Source organism: Schistocerca serialis, chromosome 8, assembly GCF_023864345.2.
Source record: "Schistocerca serialis cubense isolate TAMUIC-IGC-003099 chromosome 8, iqSchSeri2.2, whole genome shotgun sequence".
Classification (NCBI taxonomy): Eukaryota; Metazoa; Arthropoda; class Insecta; order Orthoptera; family Acrididae; genus Schistocerca; species Schistocerca serialis.
In genome coordinates, this window is record NC_064645.1 from 548,842,580 (window position 1) to 548,864,581 (window position 22,002).

Consider the following 22,002-nt stretch of genomic DNA (forward strand, 5'->3'; position numbering starts at 1 on the left):
GGAACTAAGTCTTCCTGCAAGATACTGGCAAGTTCAGGTAACGATTGTGGAGGTGGATACTTTCTTTCCAAACTAGACCACCAAGGCTCAGTAATGGTGAATGTAAAAGTCAGGAGAGATGCGAAATTCAAATTCGTGCTCACAAAACCAGTCCTGGACGATGCCAGCTGTGTGAAGAGGGGCCGTGCCGTCTCGGGACACAGCATCACCACTGGGGAACGAACACTGTACCTTGGGGCCTGATCAGCCAAAAATGGTCACATTCATAATCCTAGTCAGGAACATTTCCCTAACTAACGATAGTACCCATGGAACACCATGATATGGCTGCCCAAATCATTACCAAATCCGTGTCATGTTTCACTCTTGGGTTGGAATCGTAGCCAGAAGTTTCAGAGAAAGTGAAACAAGACTCATCCCACCAAATGACTTTGTTCCATTCTCCATAGTCCAGCTCTTACAGCTTCAGCACCACATTTTCCTGATATGGACATTTGCATCACTGATGAGTAGTTTTGGAATCCCAAAAAATGGCTCTGAGCATTATGGGACTCAACTTCTGAGGTCATTAGTCCCCTAGAACTTAGAACTAGTTAAACCTAACTAACCTAAGAACATCACACACATCCATGCCCGAGGCAGGATTTGAACCTACGACCGTAGCGCTCTCGCGGTTCCAGACTGCAGCGCCTAGAACCGCACGACCACTTCAGCCGGCTTGGAATTCCAGCTCACTTAAACACACACACAGTGACTTTTGCACTGTCGTCCTCTATTTTTCCTCAGAATTCTCTTCAGTCACCGGCAGTCACGATCACCTCCAAAAATAAAAAATAAACACACACACGCACGCACGCACGCACACACACACAAACACACACACACACACACACACACACACACACACACACACACACACACACACACACGTACACATTCGTCCGTGTTGCGTCTTATCAGAAGATGTTTCTCTGGTTACAGTTTATGTGGTATAGGTCTCTGATACAGTGCCTCTTGAAACACCACTCATATTGGCTACCTTGATTACAGAAGCACTCACCATACGAGCATCAAGAATCTTCCCACCTTCGAATTCGCTTAGCTCCGACATAATGCACTTACAACTACACAGAGCACTGTTATGACCACGAATGAACTTGTACTGTATTGAGGACATTGCACAGGTGGCACTCGTGGTCAAATACAACAGCGTCACCTGTAGGCTTGGCTAAAATCTCCAGAAATCCTTCTTAGTAATGTGAAGGAAAAGTTTGTCACAAACAACTGTTCCTCAACGAAACGAAGATAGATTCTTCAGAGCGTATATTACGTTCCATTGACCAATGAAGAGCCTATCTTCAAAACATAATACGCATTCAAAATTCTATCTCATGAGCAGCACCATTTTTCCAAGGCGAAGAACAGCAAGGCTCAGAGCACAGGTCGCGGGAACTAACCCGTCCACGAGGTACAGGCGACGTCCTATCCGAGGCAGTATCCATCACTCGCTGGCTGGCAAAGACGGAACTGTCGCTGAGGTTCCATTGGCGAGCTTTCCTTGCTCGACATGTTGACTAGTGCAAACATGAAAATGCTGGTCCTGTTGTTCCTATGGAGAAGAAAAGAAAAATCTTATCTACACGAATTGTCTTTGGGTGATGTTCTGGTACCGCGCGCCACGGTATTTGAATCCGCGTCAGATGTAATGGACGGCAAAGACCCATAGAGGTCTCTGCGCCACCTGGCCCGCTTTTAGTGTGAGGGCGCCACCATGGAACACGTGGTCCCAGCGACCAATAGCGGCGCCCCCGATAGCGTACTTAAGCGCCGGCCTCTCGCTCAACCAGTTTCATCACCATTGTGCTCCAAAACATCCACCCCTTCCAGCGCTCCCACACCCTTTCCCAAATCGCCCTCGCTGCCCGTTCCATCTTCCATCTTACCACCTATGCCACATACTCCCACAACCAGGCCCACTTCACCTTCACCCCCCTCACCACCCTCGTTTAACTCTCCCCTGCCATGGTACAACAACCCTACCGTATCCTGTACTGCAACATTCGCTCCTTGCCCTTCCACAAACTCCTCTTCCTCCACACCCTCAGTTAGCACTGCGTGGATGCCTTCGTCCTCAATGAAACCTTCCTTCAACCCCGTATCTCCATCTACACGGCTCCTTACACCTTTCATCGCACCGATAATCCGTACCCTCTGGCGCGTGGCGAAGTTGCTATAGGCCACCTCAAGCACCTCCCCATCTGGCCCCAACCTTTCCTTAACAATCCTGCCGAGCATCTCACTCTCAGCCTCTTCTTCCCCACCCTTATCATCACCTGTGCCACCATTTATGTCTGCCCTCGCACCCCCACCCCGTACGATTTCCTGGCCCACATTGACCGCACCTTCTCCACCTACGTGATTGCCGCCGACCTCAATATCCACAGCCGTGATCCTGCTGACCTCCAGCAGTGGCATCAGTTTCTCACCACCCTCCAGGGAGACCTGGTTCCCCTGCCTCAGCACACCCGACCCGAATCCAACACCACTCCCGATGTGGCTAAATGGTTCAAATGGCTCTGAGCACTATGGGACTCAACTGCTAAGGTCATTAGTCCCCTAGAACTTAGAACTAGTTAAACATAACTAACCTAATGACATCACAAACATCCATGCCCGAGCCAGGATTCGAACCTGCGACCGTAGTGGTCTTGCGGTTCCAGACTGCAGCGCCTTTAACCGCACGGCCACTTTGGCTGGCCCCGATGTGGTCCTCGCCTCTCCCAACCTCCCTGGGCGCATCACCGCAGATGTCCTTGACCTCATTGGCAGTGACCATGCTCCTGTTCTCCTCACTATCTCTAATGGTCGCCATCCCCGCAACGCTCCCCGCCCTGACGTCCCTCCTAAACTTGTCCATGATTACTCCTGTGCCAACTGGGATGCCTACCGGGACTCCATTCACACCCAGGTTGCCGGCCACGACCTTACCCTCCAATCTCCTGACGACATCTCTCGCACTGCTGCCCTCCTGCACCAGACCTTGTCTGACGCCGTCGCCACCCATATCCCCACCAAAGCCATCCACCTTCACTGCCCCACCCTGCCTCCACAGGCCGTCCTCCTCCTTCGAGAGTCCCGCCGCCTCTACCGCTCTTTTCCCGCACTCGTGACCGGGATACACTTACCCACCACTGGCAATTGCGACATCCGCAACCTGCATACAGCGAAGAAACGCCGTGCCTGGCGCCAGACATGTACACAACTCAACACCACGCTCCCCATAAACTCTTCCAAGTATTGGTCTGCTTTCCATTGCCTTACTGGGAACCGCCCCACCCCAAGTACCCTCTCCTCCTTAATGACCGTCCCTTTCCTGACAACCTCAGTAAGGCCAACCACTTTGTCTCTCACCTCTCTGATGTTTTTTCCATCCCAGATGATCCCCACTTTGATTATTCCCTCTTCCCTGACATCATGGACCATACGAATACCTCTGTTTCTCCCCTTGCTCCTAGCTTGCAGTAATTGGGCCACACACCACCATCCGAACTTAACAGTCCCATCACTACACAGGACATCAGCCTCACACTCCGCACTAAACGCAACACTGCTCCCAGCCACGACTGCATTGCCTACCGCCACCTCAAACACAGCCCTCCCTCCGTCCTTTCAATCCTTGCCACCCTCTACAATGTCATCCTTGCCACTGGCTTCTATCCCGACCTGTGGAAAACCTCCTGTATCCTGATGTTCTCCAAACCCAACAAGCCTCCATCTGATGCCTCTTCCTATTGTCCTATCTGTCTCACATCGGTGTTCAGCAAGCTCTTGGAAGGCATCCTTTCCTGGCGCATCCATCACCACCTCTGCCAAAACCACCTCCTCCCCAGCACCCAATGTGGCTTTTGACCTTCCTTCTCTGCTGATGACCAACTCCTCCGCCTCACTCATCTCCTCTCCCTCCAGCTTAACTCCTGTACCTCCACCATTTTTGTCTCCCTTGATCTTGAAAAGGCCTACGACCGTGTCTGGCATCCCGGTCTCCTGTTTGAACTCCAAACCTACGCCCTTCCTATCAACTGCATCCGTCTGATGGCCTCCTTCCTCTCCCACCGCCCCTCCTATGTTACCATCCATAATCCCAATTCCCACACCTTCTACCCCTCTGCTGGTGTGCCCCAGGGCCTGTCCTCTCCCCTCTCCTCTACCTCCTGTACACGGCAGATGTGCCCCAACCCCCCCCCCCCTCTCCAGTACACCTCTTGCAATATGCTGATGACACCACATTCCTCGCCCTCGCTCCTACCCTTCAACGATCCCAATGCCTTTTCCAGAATCGCCTTGACCTTTTTGCTGCATGGTGTAACCAGTGGCTCCCGAAAATCAATCCTTCCAAGACCCAGGCAATCATCGTAGGTCGTACCACTCGCTCCTTCCGGCTCCTGGATTTCTCCCTAACTGTCTGCGCCCATCCTGTCTGCCTCACCCCCACCCTCACCTACCTTGGCCTCACCATTGACCGTCACCTCACCTGGATCCCTCATCTCCGCTCCATCCAATCCAAAGCCCACAACTGCCTCCGACTCCTCAAACTCCTCTCTGGCCGGACATGGGGGTTGCACCCCTCTACCATCCTCCACACCTACAAATCCTTAATCCATCCCATCCTCTGTTATGCCAGTCCTGCCTGGATATCTCCCCCTCCAAATTCTATAAGTCCCTCCAGATCCTTGAGCGTCATGCACTCCGCCTCGCCTTCCGTATACGCCTCCTGTCCCCCACGCGGATCCTCTATGATCTCATTCCTTTCCCCCATCTGCTCCTATTCCTCGAACATATCCGCATCCTCTACACCTCCCGCCGCCTTGAACCCCCTCACCCCCTGGTTGCTCCTCTCCTCTCCCATCCCCACCTCCTGCCACGTCATCACTGTTGTATCCCCCCTACCCTCCATCTCTACACCCGACATCTCCTTTCCCAAGGTGGCTTCCATCAACTCCCCCTCCCAGATGATGCCCTCCCTCCCTCCATTTATCCCTCCTATCAACTCTGATCCTCACCCCCCTCCTTTCCTCCGTCCTTTCCCTGGGCTCCCTCTTCCTACCCCCTTCCATCCTGTGTTTTCTCCCCGCCCAACCTCTCCCTATCTCCCTTCCCCCCCCCCCCAGTCCTTTTGTATTCCCCTCCTCTGCCTTTCCCACTCCCTGGCACGTCTGCTCAGCACCCCCACCCCTCTTATGGGTCCTCATTCTCCATTGGCTCCTTTCCCTCCTCCCCCCTTCACTTTTCCTCTCCTTTCCACCCTTTTCTATTTTCCCATCATCTGTCCTTTCCCCCCCGCCCCCCCCCCCCCCCCCACCTGCTCTCGGCTGTGTATGTCATATTTGTGCCAACCTTTTAGTGCAGTATTTAAGTGAGTGTTCAGTGTTGTGCGTCTTTCAACAGTGTTGCGAACAGAAATCATGCTGTCGCTGGGTGTGCATTTTATATCTCTTGCGAACAGAAACCAGACTGTCGCTGTGTTTTTTAATTGTCTGTCTGTTATTTTTCTGCCTCCTGTGTATTTTCTTAGCATCATCAACCCTGTGTTTTATGTTTTAAGTTCCAGAATTTTCTGCCATTTTACCTTTAAGTCACCGATTATACCACCAACTGTTGTTTTTTATTATCTTCATCTTTTTAAAACAAATTCTGTAGGCTGAAGAGCGGCGTAGTAAGCTGCTGCCAGCCCGCCCCCTTCAGGGGGAATCGAAACTCAATAAAGGAAGAAAAAAAAAGCTCAACCAGTCAGTCTAATCTTGCTTGCGTCGGTTTGCACCTCACTTTGCGCTAGACTGCTTACTTCCTGGTTCGTGTACGAGTGGACGTGTTTGTTTCCTTGTAACTCTGTTGTTCGGTCTTGTATTCGTTCTGTCCTTCGTTGGTCGTGTCTGTCCTCTTCCGTTGTGTTGTTGTTTGCGGGCCTCTCCACGGGTCCTGCCGCGCCTTCCGTCATTGCTACCCCGCGACCGTCCTGGTCGCAGTTACAACAGATGTGGTGATGACATCCCGTGTGTTGTGCGAGAAAATTATTCTCACAGCATGTCAGGCCAACGTGTGGTTCGCCTGTGATGTGGCTGGCGGCCACGGATGAACCAGTTGATGGATTGTCGCGCTTTCTCATACAAGGATCTCGCGATGATCCTGAATCTGTCCTTCAGGGGCGGGATGCCTGTGTCCTCGTGCAGCAGGCGAGTGGATTATTTCCTCGGAAGACGTAGAGCAGTCTTCAGAGCTCGGTTCTGGATCCTTTGCAGCGTTGCGATGAACGAATCTGCGGCCTTTGCCCACACCACATCTGCGTATTCCGACACTAGTCGGACCGGTGTTAGGTGCAGATTGGCTCTAGTCGCCTCCGCTCGGTCGGAAATACTCGCACGACAGAAGGTTACAGTTTTCCTATTGACTGCCGAAGTTGAGGCAGATGCAGCAAGAGGTGCGCGTCTGGAGCGACCCCTGTTGTTATCTTCTGCGCCTTCTGGCTGGTTACCGGGGAGCCCTCTAGGGTTTGAGCCAGATACCGCGGAAACTAGCCTGAACGCAGAGTTAAGCTGACGATAACCCGATAAGTATAGATGCGTTGTGGGTTGGCGGCGTTGGTGAAGCCGAGAGAGACGCCAGTAAACAGTATCTAGTATCCAGTATCCGCATTTACCACTGAGTGAATCTGCGGCATTGTATGACACATCGTCCGAGAGATGCTATGTTTTATACGTGAGAGTTCGACTCTTTAAACAATCGAGGGTCGTGTTTTTTAAGTAAGTTCCGATCAGTCGCGAAATGGAAACTATATCCTATGAAGCTTTGCACAGATGTGTTGGGCAGCGTCTCAGGTACGTCCGTCGATCGCGTCACGTCGTTCTTTTCAGATCTGAGCACACAGTGAGCGAGTAAAGATGCCTAGAAAAGTGTGTCTCCAGCCAAGTACGAGGGTCTGTTGAGAAATTTCGTCTGACGCTATTCAGCTCACATAACATAACTGTCATGCGTTTCCTTCTGCAATGAGGATGCTCCTGCAGCGTTTTCGATGGGAAGTATTTGATCACCCACAATACACTCCGTAACTGGCTCCCTCTGAGTTTCATCTCTGCTCATATCAACTGCTGGCTATGAAGACAACACTCTGGCACAAAAAAAAAAAAAAAAAAAAAAAAAAAATGAGTTGTAGAGCAGCGTAGAGAATTGGCGCTGGTGACTGCCTTCTGACGATGGTATTGGAAAGCTTATACAACGCCACGACAAATGTCTAACTCGGAGCGGCGACTACATATACGTATATGTAGCTGGAAGTTGTAGCTAGTCGTTGCAAACCAAACATTTTTGGTTGAAACAGTGGTTTCCACTTCGCGGCCGATCGCAACTTACTTTCCGAATACCCCTCTTATTTTGTTTTGAAGACAGACTTTTCATTGGCCAAGAGAACTTAACTCTCAAGAAGGCATTTTCTTTTCCTTGAAGAACAATTGTTATTGACGAACTTTTACTTCACATTACTAAGAAAAATTTCTGGAGAACGTTTATTTTTTTCTGACGTACTGCATCAGAAAAAGCAGACTGTTTTGTGTTCGAAGTTTAATTGTTCAGATTTACTGGTCTTCCAAAAGTAAAAGATGAAACGTCTTGTTACAGCATGGGACGAGATCAGACCACAATTCCGGATTTCTTGTCCTCCTGAGAAAATGAAGTGAAGACAAGAAAACAAATGAACAAGAAGTACAAGTCCGACCAATCCCTAGAGATTCCTAATGAGTGAGATGTGATAAACCAACGTAAGGAACGTACAGAAGAAATAAGCCTGCGCATGAGAGACAAGGGATTCACATATAAGGGACAGTAAGTGTGGCAACTGTTATCCCAGCAGCATTGGTGCAGTTGACGAAGCAAACTGCGACCACGCTTGATTTCAATGGCAGAGGTCAGTACCTTCACGGCGCGAGAAGAAGTCTGTTGATATGACTCTATGCCTGGCTGATTCAGTAGTAGTGAAAGCCAGTTTAACTAAAGATTAACAAACGATTTAACACCACCATATCTCCAATCGAATGGACCCTGTCTGAAGTCTGCATAAGAGTGGGCTCGGAGACTTCATGGCTTTATTGCTTTTGAGCAAACACTGTGGACTACCTACTCCAGAAATAATATCTCCTCTAGCCAACCTTTCTGGACAGGGGACAGAACTGGTCGTTCCAGCGGTTTTTGATTGGAGAAGTAGGAAAAGACTCTCTGGAATTCAAGTTGACTATTCTGTGCTGGCACAAGGAACGCGACTGCAGCGAAAGAGCCGCCTCCTTCGACTCTGGAGAGTCTGCATCGAGAAACTGAACGCACCGGATCTGGCTTTTAGTGATGTACGCCACCTTGTGAATTTTTCAAATTAACTATTCGGCTGATATAAAACCGATGCACCCCCACTATTACACGGTGTGACGTCTACGAACACATAGCGGATTCAGAAGGTCCAAGAAAATGGATATTATTGATATTTGTCTAATAAGTTGTCCAATTGTTCAGTACTTTTTCGTAATCGGCCTGTTATTACTGACATTAGGTTCGCAAATTTCCCTCGATTTTGAATCCGTGTTTGAAAATATTATTATTCAATTAATTAAGAATTCTTACTTTGAAAGGAACTGTACTAAACAGTACCTGAGCCTTTCCACGTGTAGGTAAAATGGAAATGCCGTGTGGCTAGGGCCTCCCGGCGGGTAGACTGTTCGCCGGGTGCAAGTCTTTCGAGCTGACGCCACTGCGGCGACTTGCGTGTCAATGGAGATGAAATGATGGTGATAAGGACAACACAACACCCAATCCCTGAGCGGAGAAAATCTCCGACCTAGCCGCGAATCGAACCTGGGCCGTGAGATATGACATTCCGTCGCGCTGACCACTCAGCTACCAGGGGCGGACTCCACGTGTAGGTGACACATCACGCAAAAGTCACAGGTTTACAATATTGTATAGCTGTATTATTGTATACTTGTATTAGGGAGAGACTGAATCATAGCCCCGCGTACTAGATGCTGGCAAGGGGAGCTGAATTGCTAAGTTTTGTGAAGCACTACCTCAAACTTGCTTTCTGTTAGTTACTTACTCAGTTACACGGTAAATAGACCATTTGAACGATTTTATTTTTCTTGCCGAAATATTGTGGAACGGGAAAACTTGCCTTCTGTTGGTTAATTAGTCACACGTTACATAGAATATTTGAACGATTTTTGCTACCGAAATGATGTGGAACGAGTCAGTTTATTGTTAGTGTATCCTTTTAAAATCGCTTCCCGTGTTATATTAGAATACTGGATGGAATATGAGACTTAGCATCTGACGGCAAGCTAGCAGTCAGTGCAGTAATATGTGTGTTGATGTCAATGCAGTTGATAGCCACAGTGTGTTGTTTTATATGCCACGTATCGTCTTAATAACATTAACTATCTTTTCCGTTGGTGTTTGGCAGAAAACGACAAAAATATTAAATAGGAACCATTTTCCTAATGTTCTGAAAAACACCGCTTATTTCTTCATAAACCAGCTTTCGAATTTTTATGCCAAAACTTGTTAGATATGCTAATGTGTTAATACGGAACCGATTTACGATGGAAAAAAAGTTCCAGTTTTGACCACCAGCTGCAAATCTGGCGCTGTAAATGCAAGACAGATACGTAGAAATGTTTCCATATGTAATGGATTAGGAAGGGGACGTGGGCAGAGAAAGTCAAACAAGTGAGAAAAACATATCGTTGATTTTATAATTAAACGTCGCTTACACAGTTTGCTCAATATGAGTACTGGAGACGTCGAAGAGATGCTGCATCCGTAAAACGGCGTAATCAGCAGTTGATCCCAACAGTTACGGTGGAATCTGCCATGCATCTGAAAGACCTCTGAGACTACAAAGCTGCATTAAGCAAATCTTTCACAGGGCGACCGAAATGAGGTGCTTCCCCACCTTGTATGAAAACTATGGTTTCCACAAAATTGCGCTCTTACAAAGCATGAATCACATGCTGTACAAGGCGAACTTGGTACACCTGACAGGCCCTCTGGGTGTATTCTCTTCAAAGAACAACAACCCGAGAATAAAGGTGCCTGTGAATCCACACCACACAGTCACATACGGCGAGTGCAGCGGCTCATCGTGCAAAGCACACGGCTTTTCACTACCCCATATTCGGCAACTCTGTCTATTCACTGCAGCCTGCAGTTTATAATGTGCCTCGTTACTCCATAGAATATTGCCCAGCCACATATCATCAATTTCGATCGGTGCCAGAAATCTAAGAGCAAATTCAGATCGTTGCTCTGGACCATGAGGTTTCAGTTACTTCACCGTCTGGATCGTGTACGGTTACCAGCGTAATATAGAGCGCAAAACTTTCCGCATTTTTGATCATGGGCTGGATGACTCTCGTGGTACAGCACGAGCAGTGTTGCATGGTCAGTTACAGCAAAAGCTACTGAAACGTCCCCTTAGAAAAATTAATGAATTACTGCGCTGGTAATCCTCTACGTTATTTGATTTTAAAACAGCTGAGCAGCACTAAACGTACTCAGACATTTCGCTCTTTACTTATTCTGGTCAACACTAAACTGACACACAATATTTTTAGCGCAACGCAGTCTGACTTTCAATAATCTCTACAAAAGAATGGTCCTGACTAACAATAACCTATACCTTTCATGTATCACTTACCTCACAAAAATCTTCGTTACTCGAACTACTGCAATACAGCGAGCGCTAATACTGCCAGCTAAATAAAAGATTCTAACTACTGAAGGCACTAACTACTGATAGGCATAGTTAGCAAATGAAAGATTTTGATAGAGAACAAACAATGTATTTACCTTAATAATGTTCAAAAGTCATCATATATATATATATATCAGTTCATGATGTGCAGTATTACAAATTTACTCTTTCTGATAGACACACGTCCAGATCGTCCGCTCTCAAAATTCTGCCATCTCTCTCCCCACATCCACCACTGCTGGCGGCTCACATCCAACTGCCCAACACTACAATAGCAAATATTCTAACAATGCAAACCAGCCACAGGCTGCACACAGCACAGTCAGTGATTTTCAAACAGAGCGCTACGTGACGTTACCAACATAAAACCTAAACAGCCTACTTACACTACCTCGTCAGTAACTTCCACCGGGATAGCACGCCTTCCAAGTGAAACAAAAAGCTGACCCCCGTTTCCGAATTTCATTACCATATTCTTTAAATCATTTAATGACATCGGGCATCTCCTCAGACCTCTCACTCGGTGGTACTCACTCAGTGCAGCACTGTAATTGCTGCCATTCACAGAAAACAGTTTCACTAACAACATGCGGTCTCTCTTCCCGATATGTATATTTTCACGCACGTTATGGCTTGTCAAATGACAGTGTGAATGTCATACCGTCATACAAACAGCGTCCAGCGCCAGATCTGCGTCCGGTGGCCAAAACTGGAACAAATTTTTCTCCAGCGTAAATCGGTTCTGCATTAACGCGTTAGCATATCTACCAACTTTCGCTGCCATACGGTAATTACAGTGCACACTGGACCTCTGTGAGTAGCTCCACTTTTCTTATAACCTCCCGGTATTACTTATATAGAAAATTTTAAAAATACAAAAAAAGATGACAGGCAGAGTTTCTACTTAGGAAAGTATTACATTTTTATGTCAAGCAAAAACAGTTACATTTTACTCAAAATGAAAAGTAAAGTTTTTATATGGACATCGTTACATTCAACAACAAATGAAAAATAAACTACAATTTACAATTGTAAACTGATATTTCCATAATTCAAACGTGATTTAACTTGTCTCGAATGAAAAACAGCCGACAGTTGCACTAAATTATGTTTATTTTAAACCTTGACCATGGTTTCTGCTGTAACAATGTAGCCTTCTTCAGAAGTCATACACACTAATAAATGAAAAATGTCTTAGCCCAGAGGCTGCGTCAACACCAATAAAATAACTTCAACAGACATAAGCCTGTTTCGAACATAAGTATGTCCTCTGCCACCACCACTGTTATACTGGGCGCACGGTCGCCCGTCGCTCACTGTGGTGAGCGACACCTGTGGTGCGCGGGGTGCAGCACATTTGACAACCGTGCGCCCAGTATAACAGTGGTGGTGGCAGAGGACATACTTATGTTCGAAACAGGCTTATGTCTGTTGAAGTTATTTTATTGGTGTTGACGCAGCCTCTGGGCTAAGACATTTTTCATTTATTAGTGTGTATGACTTCTGAAGAAGGCTACATTGTTATAGCAGAAACCATGGTCAAGGTTTAAAATAAACATAATTTAGTGCAACTGTGGGCTGTTTTTCATTCGAGACAATTTCATAACGGTTGCTGTTGTTGTTGCCATGATGAAAATAATGTAATTTAACTGATTTGTGGTTTTTCTGCATCTAAATGCTAAAGAATTAATGGTCTTTTGTAGAGCCCGTCTGATGTCTCAATAATCCGTCTCGTCTCATAAAACTGCAACCAGTGTTCTCGAAGTTGGCAATCACAATTCGTTTGGTGCAAATACCACATTCTCCATCGAACAATGAATGTATCAACAACGTCAGCTTTTATTTTCTATTTTTCTCCTTTGGTGCCGTAAGTCATCCAGCTTCAGTGTAACCCTATGAGCATCGCTACAAAGCATTATACGTTACTTGTGGATATACAGGTAGTACGAACAACATGTTACAAATTTCCTTTCAAAGTAATAGATTGACTGAATCACTGTCATTCTCGAACTTGTATACATTGTTCACAGTTTCACAGCTCTGACTGTACACAGTTTTCTCACCATCTTTTACCGTGACTGCCTGCTTAGCTGTGTGGTAACGTGCTCGCTTCCTATGCAAGTGGGACCGGGTTCGATCCCCGGCCGGTTTCAGATTTTCTCCGCTCGGGGACTGGGTGTTGCGTTGTCCTCACCACATTTCATCCTCATCACCAGCGCGCAAGTCACCCAATGTGGCGTCGACTAAAATAAGACTTGCACTTGGCGGCCGAACTTCACAGAATGGGGCCTCCCGACCAACGATGGCATACGCTCACTTCCATTTTACCGGGACTGGCCAAAAATATGGAGATAAAGGCAGAAACGCATGTGTGAAAATAAATGGAGATGCTAGTCCAGCCAGCACGTTGCATTGTTTTATTTAACCACAGAAGGCGCCTGTTCATTGTCATGAATACGTTGCAGCGTCAGTCGTTCCGTGTTGTTGGGGGTGCATCATTATGTCACAGCTAAGTGATTTCGGTCATGGGCAAATTGTTGTTGCTCGTGTGGCGGATTCTCTCGTAACCAAGGTAGCCGAAGTGTGTGATGTTTCAAGAGATACCATATCGAAGATTTATACTGCATACAGGGAAAGCGGAAGAACACCATCCGCTAAGTCGCAAAGCGGACGAAAGTATGTGCGTTGAGTGATCGTGACAAACCGTCATTGAAGAGGATTGTGACGTAAAATATCAGTGTGACGGTAAATAACAGGAAGATAGCTGCGAGAGTCGCAGCAAGACCTTATGCCACACTCGCGAACCATGTCAGCAGCAAAACAACACGAAGGGAGCTTCGTAAGCAGGGAACTGCGGGGCGAGCTGGAATTCCACAAACCACACGTTAGTGATAAAAATATCTGTAAGAGGAAAACGTGCTGCCAAAACCGTAACTATGCGGTAACGGAAGAAAGTACACTACTGGCCATTAAAATTGCTACACCACGCAAATGACGTGCTACAACGCGAAATATAACCGACATGAAGAAGATGCTGTGATATGCAAATGATTAGCTTTTCAGAGCATTCACACAAGGTTGGCGCCGGTGGCGACACCTACAACGTGCTGACATGAGGAAAGTTTCCAACCGATTTCTCATACACAAACAGCAGTTGACCGGCGTTGCCTGGTGAAACGTTTATGTGATGCCTCGTGTAAGGAGGAGAAATGCGTACCATCACGTTTCCGACTTTGATAAAGGTCGGATTGTAGCCTATCGCGATTGCGGTTTATAGTATCGCGACATTGCGGCTGAGCGTTGGTCGAGATCCAATGACTGTTAGCAGAATATGGAATCGGTGGTTTCAGGAGGGAAATACGAAACGCCGTGCTGGGTCCCAACGGCCCCGTATCACTAGCAGTCGAGATGACAGGCATCTTATCCGCATGGCTGTAACGGATCGTGCAGCCACGTCTCGATCCCTGAGTCAACAGATGGGTACGTTTGCAAGACAACAACCATCTGCACGAACAGTGATGCAGCAGCATGGACTATCAGCCCGGAGACCATGGCTGCGGTTACCCTTGACACTGCATCACAGACAGGAGCGCCTGCGATGGTGTACTCAACGACGAACCTGCGTGCACGAATGACAAAACGTCATTTTTTCGGATGAATCCAGGTTCTGTTTACAGCATCATGATGGTCGCATCCGTGTTTGGCGACAGCGCGGCGAACGCACATTGGAAGCGTGTATTCGTCATCGTCATACTGGCGTATCACCTGGCGAGATGGTGTGGGGTGCCATTGGTTACACGTCTCGGTCACCTCTTGTTCGCTTTAACGGCACTTTGAACAGTGGACGTTACATTTCAGATGTGTTACGACCCGTGGCTCTACCCTTCATTCGATCCCTGCGAAACCCTACATTTCAGCAGGATAATGCAGGACCGCATGTTGCAGGTACTGTATGGGCCTTTCTGGATACAGAAAATGTTCGACTGCTGCCCTGGCCAGAACACTCTCCAGATCTCTCACCAATTGAAACCGTCTGGTCAATGGTGGCCGAGCAACTGGCTCGTCACAATACGCCAGTCACTACTCTTGATGAACTGTGGTACCATGTTGATGCTGCATGGGCAGCTGTACCTGTACACGCCATTTAAGCTCTGTTTGACTCAATGCCCAGGCGTATCAAGGCCGTTATTACGGCCAGAGATGGTTGTTCTGGGTACTGATTTCTCAGGATATATGCACCAAATTGCGTGAACATGTAATCACATGTCAGTTCTAGTATAATATATTTGGCCAATGAATACCCGTTTATCATCTGCATTTCTTCTTGGTGTAGCAATTTTAATGGCCAGTATTGTATTTTGACTGGATGACTCTTATGTCACACTGTTTCGCACTTCTGACCGAGATTACGTCCCAACAATGAAACGTGGCGGAGGTTCGATGATGATTTTCACCGCCATATCATGGTATTCCATGGGCTCCATGGTTAGTCTGCAAAGTCACGTTACTGCTAAGGACTGTGTGATCGTTTTGGCTGATCGGATCCGTCGCATGGTGCAATGTTCATTTCCCAATGTTCAAGACGACGGGGTCCCTGCTCACACAGCTCGCATTGTCCCGGACTGGTTTTGTGAACATGAGTCCACCAGTCACGGATTTCAGTATTACTGAGCCTTTGTAGTCTGATTTGAGGAGAGGGGTGCATGGTCACTACCACCTCCACCAGTCACCTGCACATGTCACTATTTTGCAGGTAGTGTGGTGTAAGATTCCCTTGAGACCATATAGAACTTGCATTTATCCATTCCGAGACTACTGGAAGCTGCTTTGAATGTCAACAGTTTTTTTTTTTGTTTTGCATCGTGTTTTTGTCCACTCCCTGTATCATTATCTACAGACAGAGCCGCCTACAATGCAGTTGATGTTTTTTGAATAGAGTCACATAATACGATGTGAACACAAGGATAATCATTGCTGGCCCCAGCCTGTTGTCTCCTCGTCAAAGAGAAACTGCCCAACACTGCTGTGCACGGTTACGTCACAGGTCATGCTGCAAGGTAGATGCAGCTCATATGGTTCCTGACCACGATGCTTAACTCCAACCCCTGTACGCCATCCGCTGCAATGTTTGTGTCATAGCACGATATTAATACAAAGTCTGTAATCTACAAAAGATACAAAGGTTTCTTATAATTAGAACTTAAATTGACTGCAGGACGATTTACAATTAAATCGATACAATGAATGAATACCGTTAGCTGCATACAGGCGTTGATATATGTCAATGGGCACAGCTGAAAATTTGTGTCCCGACTGGGACTCGAACCTGGGATCTCCTACTTACATGCAGACACTCTATCCTCTTTTTTTCTTATCGTTGGGTTTGGCCGTTGCGGACGTCACATGACAACCGTTAAATTTCGTTTGTTAATCCTTACACTCAGTTTTTTTTTTTTTTATTTCAGAGGCTAACTAGCTCTCTGACCGAACACGCTGAGCTACCGTGCCGGCTTCTATCTGAGCCACCGAGGGCACAGAGTATAGTGCGACTGCAGGGACTTATCTCTCGCACGCCTCTTGTGAGACCCACATTCTCAACTTGTTGTCCCGCACTACGTTCGTAGTGCCCCTGCCCATTACACTCATTACTCGCGGCTTTATCGATTCCCGTAAGAGTTCGGGCAATGTGTGTGCATCCGCACATCCATCTTATATATATGTAAGGCTCACCAGCCATTACACCATCTTCTGTGCGGATGCACACACATTGCCCGAACTCTTACGGGGAATCGGTAAGGCTGCGAGTAATGAGTATAATGGGTCTCACGGGAGGCAAGCCAGAGATAAGTCCCTGCAGTCGCACTCTGCTCTGTGTTCTCGGTGGCTCAGATAGATAGAGCGTCTGCCATGCAAGCAGGAGATCCCGGGTTCGAGTCCCAGTTGGGGCACAGATTTTCAATTGTCCCTGTTGACGTATATCGATGCCTGTATGCAGCTAAGGGTATTCACTTCATTGTATTGATTTAATTGTAAATGTGTCATGTGTAGTAGAAGAGGTGAGATAACAGATATCGTACTGCGAAAATAACTTGACAGAGCATTAAGTCCGCAGATAAGACGACATTCCCTCAGAATTATTGGGATCTTTGAGATAAATAGCCATGACAAACTGTTCCACTTGGTATGCCATATATATGAGACAGACGAAGTACCCTAAGCTTCAGGAACAATATAATAATTCCTATTGCAAAGAAGGCAGCAGTCAACAGGTGTGAATATTGCTGAACTATCAATTTCATCAGTCAGGGTTGCAAAATATTGGCACGAATTGCAATGCTTAACTACATGTTTTATAAGCATTGTGGAGTTGCATCAGCTTTTTTTTATGCTCTGCACTTGTAACATTTTGAATCGTAAGTTTTCGCTATAACTAACGCTGTTGTCCCAATTGTATTATCTGTGGCGCATGCGCTGCTCAGCCCACTCTATATCTACGTCTGTACTTTACAAACCACCGTGAAGTGCATGGCTAAGAGAGTACTACACATCTTACCAGTTATTAGGTTTTTTTCCCCGTTCCATTCATGTATGGAGTGAGGGAAAAATGATTGTTTAAATGCCTCCGTACGTGTCGTAGTAGTCTAATATTGAATTCACAATCCTTACGATAGCGATGTGTAAGGAGTTGTAGCATATTCCTAGAGTCATCATTTAAAGCCTGTTCTTCAAACTTTGTAAGTAGTCCTCCTCGGGATAGTTTATATTTTAGCACTTATGGTTACTCGGATGTCAGTCATCTGCTCAACATGAAGATGGCTGTGAGGCTCATAGCCAACATATCGGAAGAAAAAATGTTGCTATTCCGGATGCGAGATCGAAAAATGATAGAAAATTGATTCTGTATATACGGCTTTCTTTTGCATGTTCTCCCAGTGAGATTTGTATCGTGGATGATGTTCCGATGATCTGAAGACCTCCCTCAGAGAAGGTTGTATCTCACAATTTCATAAAAATTATTGTTGTTCCCATTTGGTATTATTTTTTACATATTTCATTATTTATAATCAAGTAATACAGTATGTATCATAGACCAGCAACATTTATTTAGCATATTTTATAATATTTAGAAAGTTATCTTAATTTTTACGTAGCTTTCTGTGTAAGAACGTTACATATATTATAAAAGTGCATTATCAAACAACTGTGTTAATTTAAAAAATAATTTTCTTTTATGGTGTCAAAAATAATGGAAACTATAAACAGAATTTATTATCAGACATACTAAAATAATATAGTGTATTTAATTAACCTCCAAACTAAAAAAAGCTACTTCTGTATATTAAAAGAAATAATGACAAAGAGAAAATTAAATGGCGGAAAAATAAACTGAACTGTTCAGAAGGTAAGCTCATCTAAAATACTCTTTACACAGGATGGGCGGGAAGAAAGTAGGTATCATTAAATGGTTGTTAAGTTGTTAATATTGATGGAATAATGCTGGAAATAGCGCAAACGTACAGAACATTAAATAGGATAGTGATTTTTCATGCCACGTAGTGCCATCGGTGGCCACGAGAGGCGGTACACTCAACAAAAACAAAGATGGCCTACCGTCTTACAGTTAGAGAACGTGCACAGATTGCTTCACGCTATGAAGTGTGGAATTCGATTGTTCTTGTGCAGAGAAGGTGGCGTACGGTGAAGGAAAGGAGTGCCACGATTTGTTTGGAGGCAATAAAGAATTATTATACGAAGCTAATGGCCACAGATTCGGTAAAGAATGCAGCGAAAAAAAAGGACTTACATCCACGTCATGCTGTCCTGCGAATGTGACGACTGTGCATAACATGTTCAGTTCAGTCGTAGCTCCGGGAAATCAACACGCCAGGCAGATCGTGAGAGCGGACTCACAAGGCAAGTTGTCCGTCAGATGTTGCATAAGGAATTAAAGTTTCGAGCATGGAAACCCCGTTACGTGCAGCAACTGACACCAGAAGACTGTGATCACAGAATGGGGATGGGGAGTTGATGTTGGGTTAGTACTAAGATTGGCCTCAATTGTTTCACATCATTCTCTGGAGGGACGGGACCGTATTCTATGTGGTGAGAGGGGGGGGGGGGGGGTTCGTCAGTTGGCACAACTGCCATTACTGGGTGGCATAGGATCCTGGAGTTACGGTGGAGAAGATGCATTTTCATTCTAAAGTGACCTCGTGGTGTGGAATAACGGCTACAAATGTTATCAGTCCTTATCTCCTGCATGACACAATGAATGGGGAATGCTACCTTCAAATGCTTCAGGATTACGTTTGGTCTACAGTATCTGTATGGGAAAATGCCGGCGACATTACCTTCATACAAGACGGCGCACTGCCTCACTTTGCAAATGTCATGCGGTACTGGTTGGATGAAAGTTGCCAGGACGTTGGTTGAGAAGACAGGGGCCTGATGAATGGCTTGCAAGCAGTCCAGACCTGACATCCTGTGCCTGACGAAACCTCGCACACTGGACGAACTGGTAGCACGGGCCTGGGAAGTTCTTATCAACATTCCACATAACTTTCTCCAGAAAGCTGTGGATTCCATTCTAGGTGTTTTGAGGAGATTGGTCGACGCCACAGGTACCTACATTGCAATTTAATGGACCTTTAACAACCATTATTATGTTTTTTAGCAAGGAGCGACATATCGAAGGTACTGTGACACTCTGATTAAACGCAGGTGCATTGCAATTGTATCATCTGCATTTATATTCAATCATGTAACTTTGACAATGTTGACTGGAATACTCTCTTTCAAATTCTGAAGGTGCCATGGTAAAATACAGGGAGCGAAGAGCTATTTACAATTTGTACAGAAACGAGATGGCAGTTATAAGAGTCGAGGGCATGAAAGGGAAGCAGTGGGTGGAAAGGGAGTGAGACAAGGTTGTACGATACCCTCGATGTTATTAAATCTGTACATTGAGCAAGCAGTAAAGGAAACAAAACAAAAATTCGGAGTAGAAAACAAAAACTTCGGCGTTCACCGATGACATTGTAATTCTGTCAGAGACAGCAAAGGACCTGGAAGAGCAGTTGAACGGAATGAACAGTGTCTTGAAAGGAGGATATAAGATGAACATCAACAAAATCAAAACGAGGATAATGGAATGTAGTCGAATTAAGTCAGGTGATGCTGAGGGAATTCGATTAGGAAATGAGACACTTAAAGTAGTAAAGGAGTTTTGCTACTTGGGGAGCAAAATAACTGATGATGGTCGAAGTAGAGAGGATATAAAATGTAGACTAGCAATGGCAAGGGAAGCGTTTCTAAAGAAGAGAAATTTGTTAACATCATGTATAGATTTAAGTGACAGGAAGTTGTTTCTGAAAGTATTTGCATGGAGTGTAGCCATGTGTGGAAGTGAAAGGTGGACGGTAAATAGTTTGGACAAAAAGAAAATAGAAGCTTTCGAAATGTGGTGCTACAGAAGAATGCTGAAGATTAGATGAGTAGATCACATAACTAATGAGGTTGTATTGAATAGAATGGGGGAGAAGAGAAATTTGTGGCACAACTTGACTAGAAGGAGGGATCGGTCGGTAGGACAAGTTCTGAGGCATCAAGGGATCACGAATTTAGTATTGGAGGGCAGCATAGAGGGTAAAAATTGCAGAGGGCGACCAAGAGATGAATACACTAAGCAGATTCGGAGGGATGTAAGTTGCAGTAGGTACTGGGAGATGAAGAAGCTTGCAGAGGATAGAGTAGCATGGAGAGCTGCATCAAACCAGTCTCTGGACTGAAGGCCACAGCAACAACAACTAGTAGTATTCATGTTTGGGACAGACTTCATAATTACTTCAAGAATATTGACAGCAGTAAAATCATTCTGGTTCATTGCCTTTGTAATGGAAGGTGTGCTGAAACAAGCTTCCGCTATTGCGTACTTCCATTCATAGGTAATCATGACATTCACCACTCTTCTTTTTTCCCAGTCAATGCAACAGTGGGGTCCGTAGGCAGAAAGCTATGCCCCAAAACAATACATTTAGCTCCCACTGTTCTAAAATATCCTGTCAAAAACAAGGTAGTTAGACAAAAGAATCATTGCCCAGGTTTCTTCATAAAATGGTATACAACATTCTTACATATACCAGTTTTGATGTAGTTTTTTCAGGACCTCTTCACCAGTCACAGAAATATAAAATTCTCCACCATTGCTCTTTCTTTTCTTGACACTCGGCTTTCAATTTGATTGATCTGTTTCCTTTTCTGTGCTCTTATTTGAGAATACAATATACTTTGCAATGAAACTCACATCAGCCGCGTCTGCCATTTTCATTGATATACAACTTCTTCCAGGGTGGTTAACTTTCCAATTACAAATAGGTCTACTTGTAAACAGAAAAAGGCACATCCGTTGCTATGGTAGCGTGTCTCATGTGCTGTGCCACTTTATTACAGTGAGCCAAAATGTGATATACACACAGCAAAAAAAGTTTTGCATCACCTCGGTTGCGAGAGTACCGGAACCTGTATAGAAAATTGGAACAGAGATCAACATAAACATCATTTCCGCCCATTTTATAGCTCATGAAAACCACACATTGCTTGTTGCACCACCATACAGTGAGACCTTCAGAGGTGGTGATCCAGACTACTGTACACACCAGTACCTCTAATACCCAGTAGCACGTCCTCTTGCACTGATGCATGCCTGTATTCGTCGTGGCATATTATCCACAAGTTCATCAAGGCACTGTTGGTCCAGATTGTCCCACTCCTCATCGGCGTTTCGGCATAGATCGGTCAGAGTGGTTGGTGGGTCACATCGTCCATAAACAGCCCTTTTTAATCTATCCCAGGCATGTTCGATAGGGTTCATGTCTGGAGAACGTGCTGGCCACTCTAGTCGTGCGATGTCGTTATCCTGAAGGAAGTCATCCACAAGATGTGCACGATGAGGGTGTGAATTGTCATCCATGAAGACGAATGCCTCGCCAATATACTGCCGATATGGTTACACTATCAGTCGGAGAACGTAACTCACGTATCGTACAGCCATTACGATGCCTTCCATGAACACCAGCGGCGTACGTCGGCCCCACATAGCGCCACCCCAAAACAGCAGGGAAACTCCACCTTGCTGCAGTCGCTGAATAGTGTGTCTGAGGCATTCAGCCTGACCAGGTTGCCTCCAAACACGTCTCCGACGATTTTCTGGTTGAAGT

General features: G+C 45.9%; 1 protein-coding gene across 1 annotated transcript in view; it reads left to right on the top strand.

Moving 5' to 3' along the window:
* The window catches only part of LOC126416368 (pancreatic triacylglycerol lipase-like), a 247,527-nt gene that overhangs the window by 130,378 nt on the left and 95,147 nt on the right, over nucleotides 1-22,002 (top strand). The gene's annotated exons all lie outside the window — the stretch shown is intronic.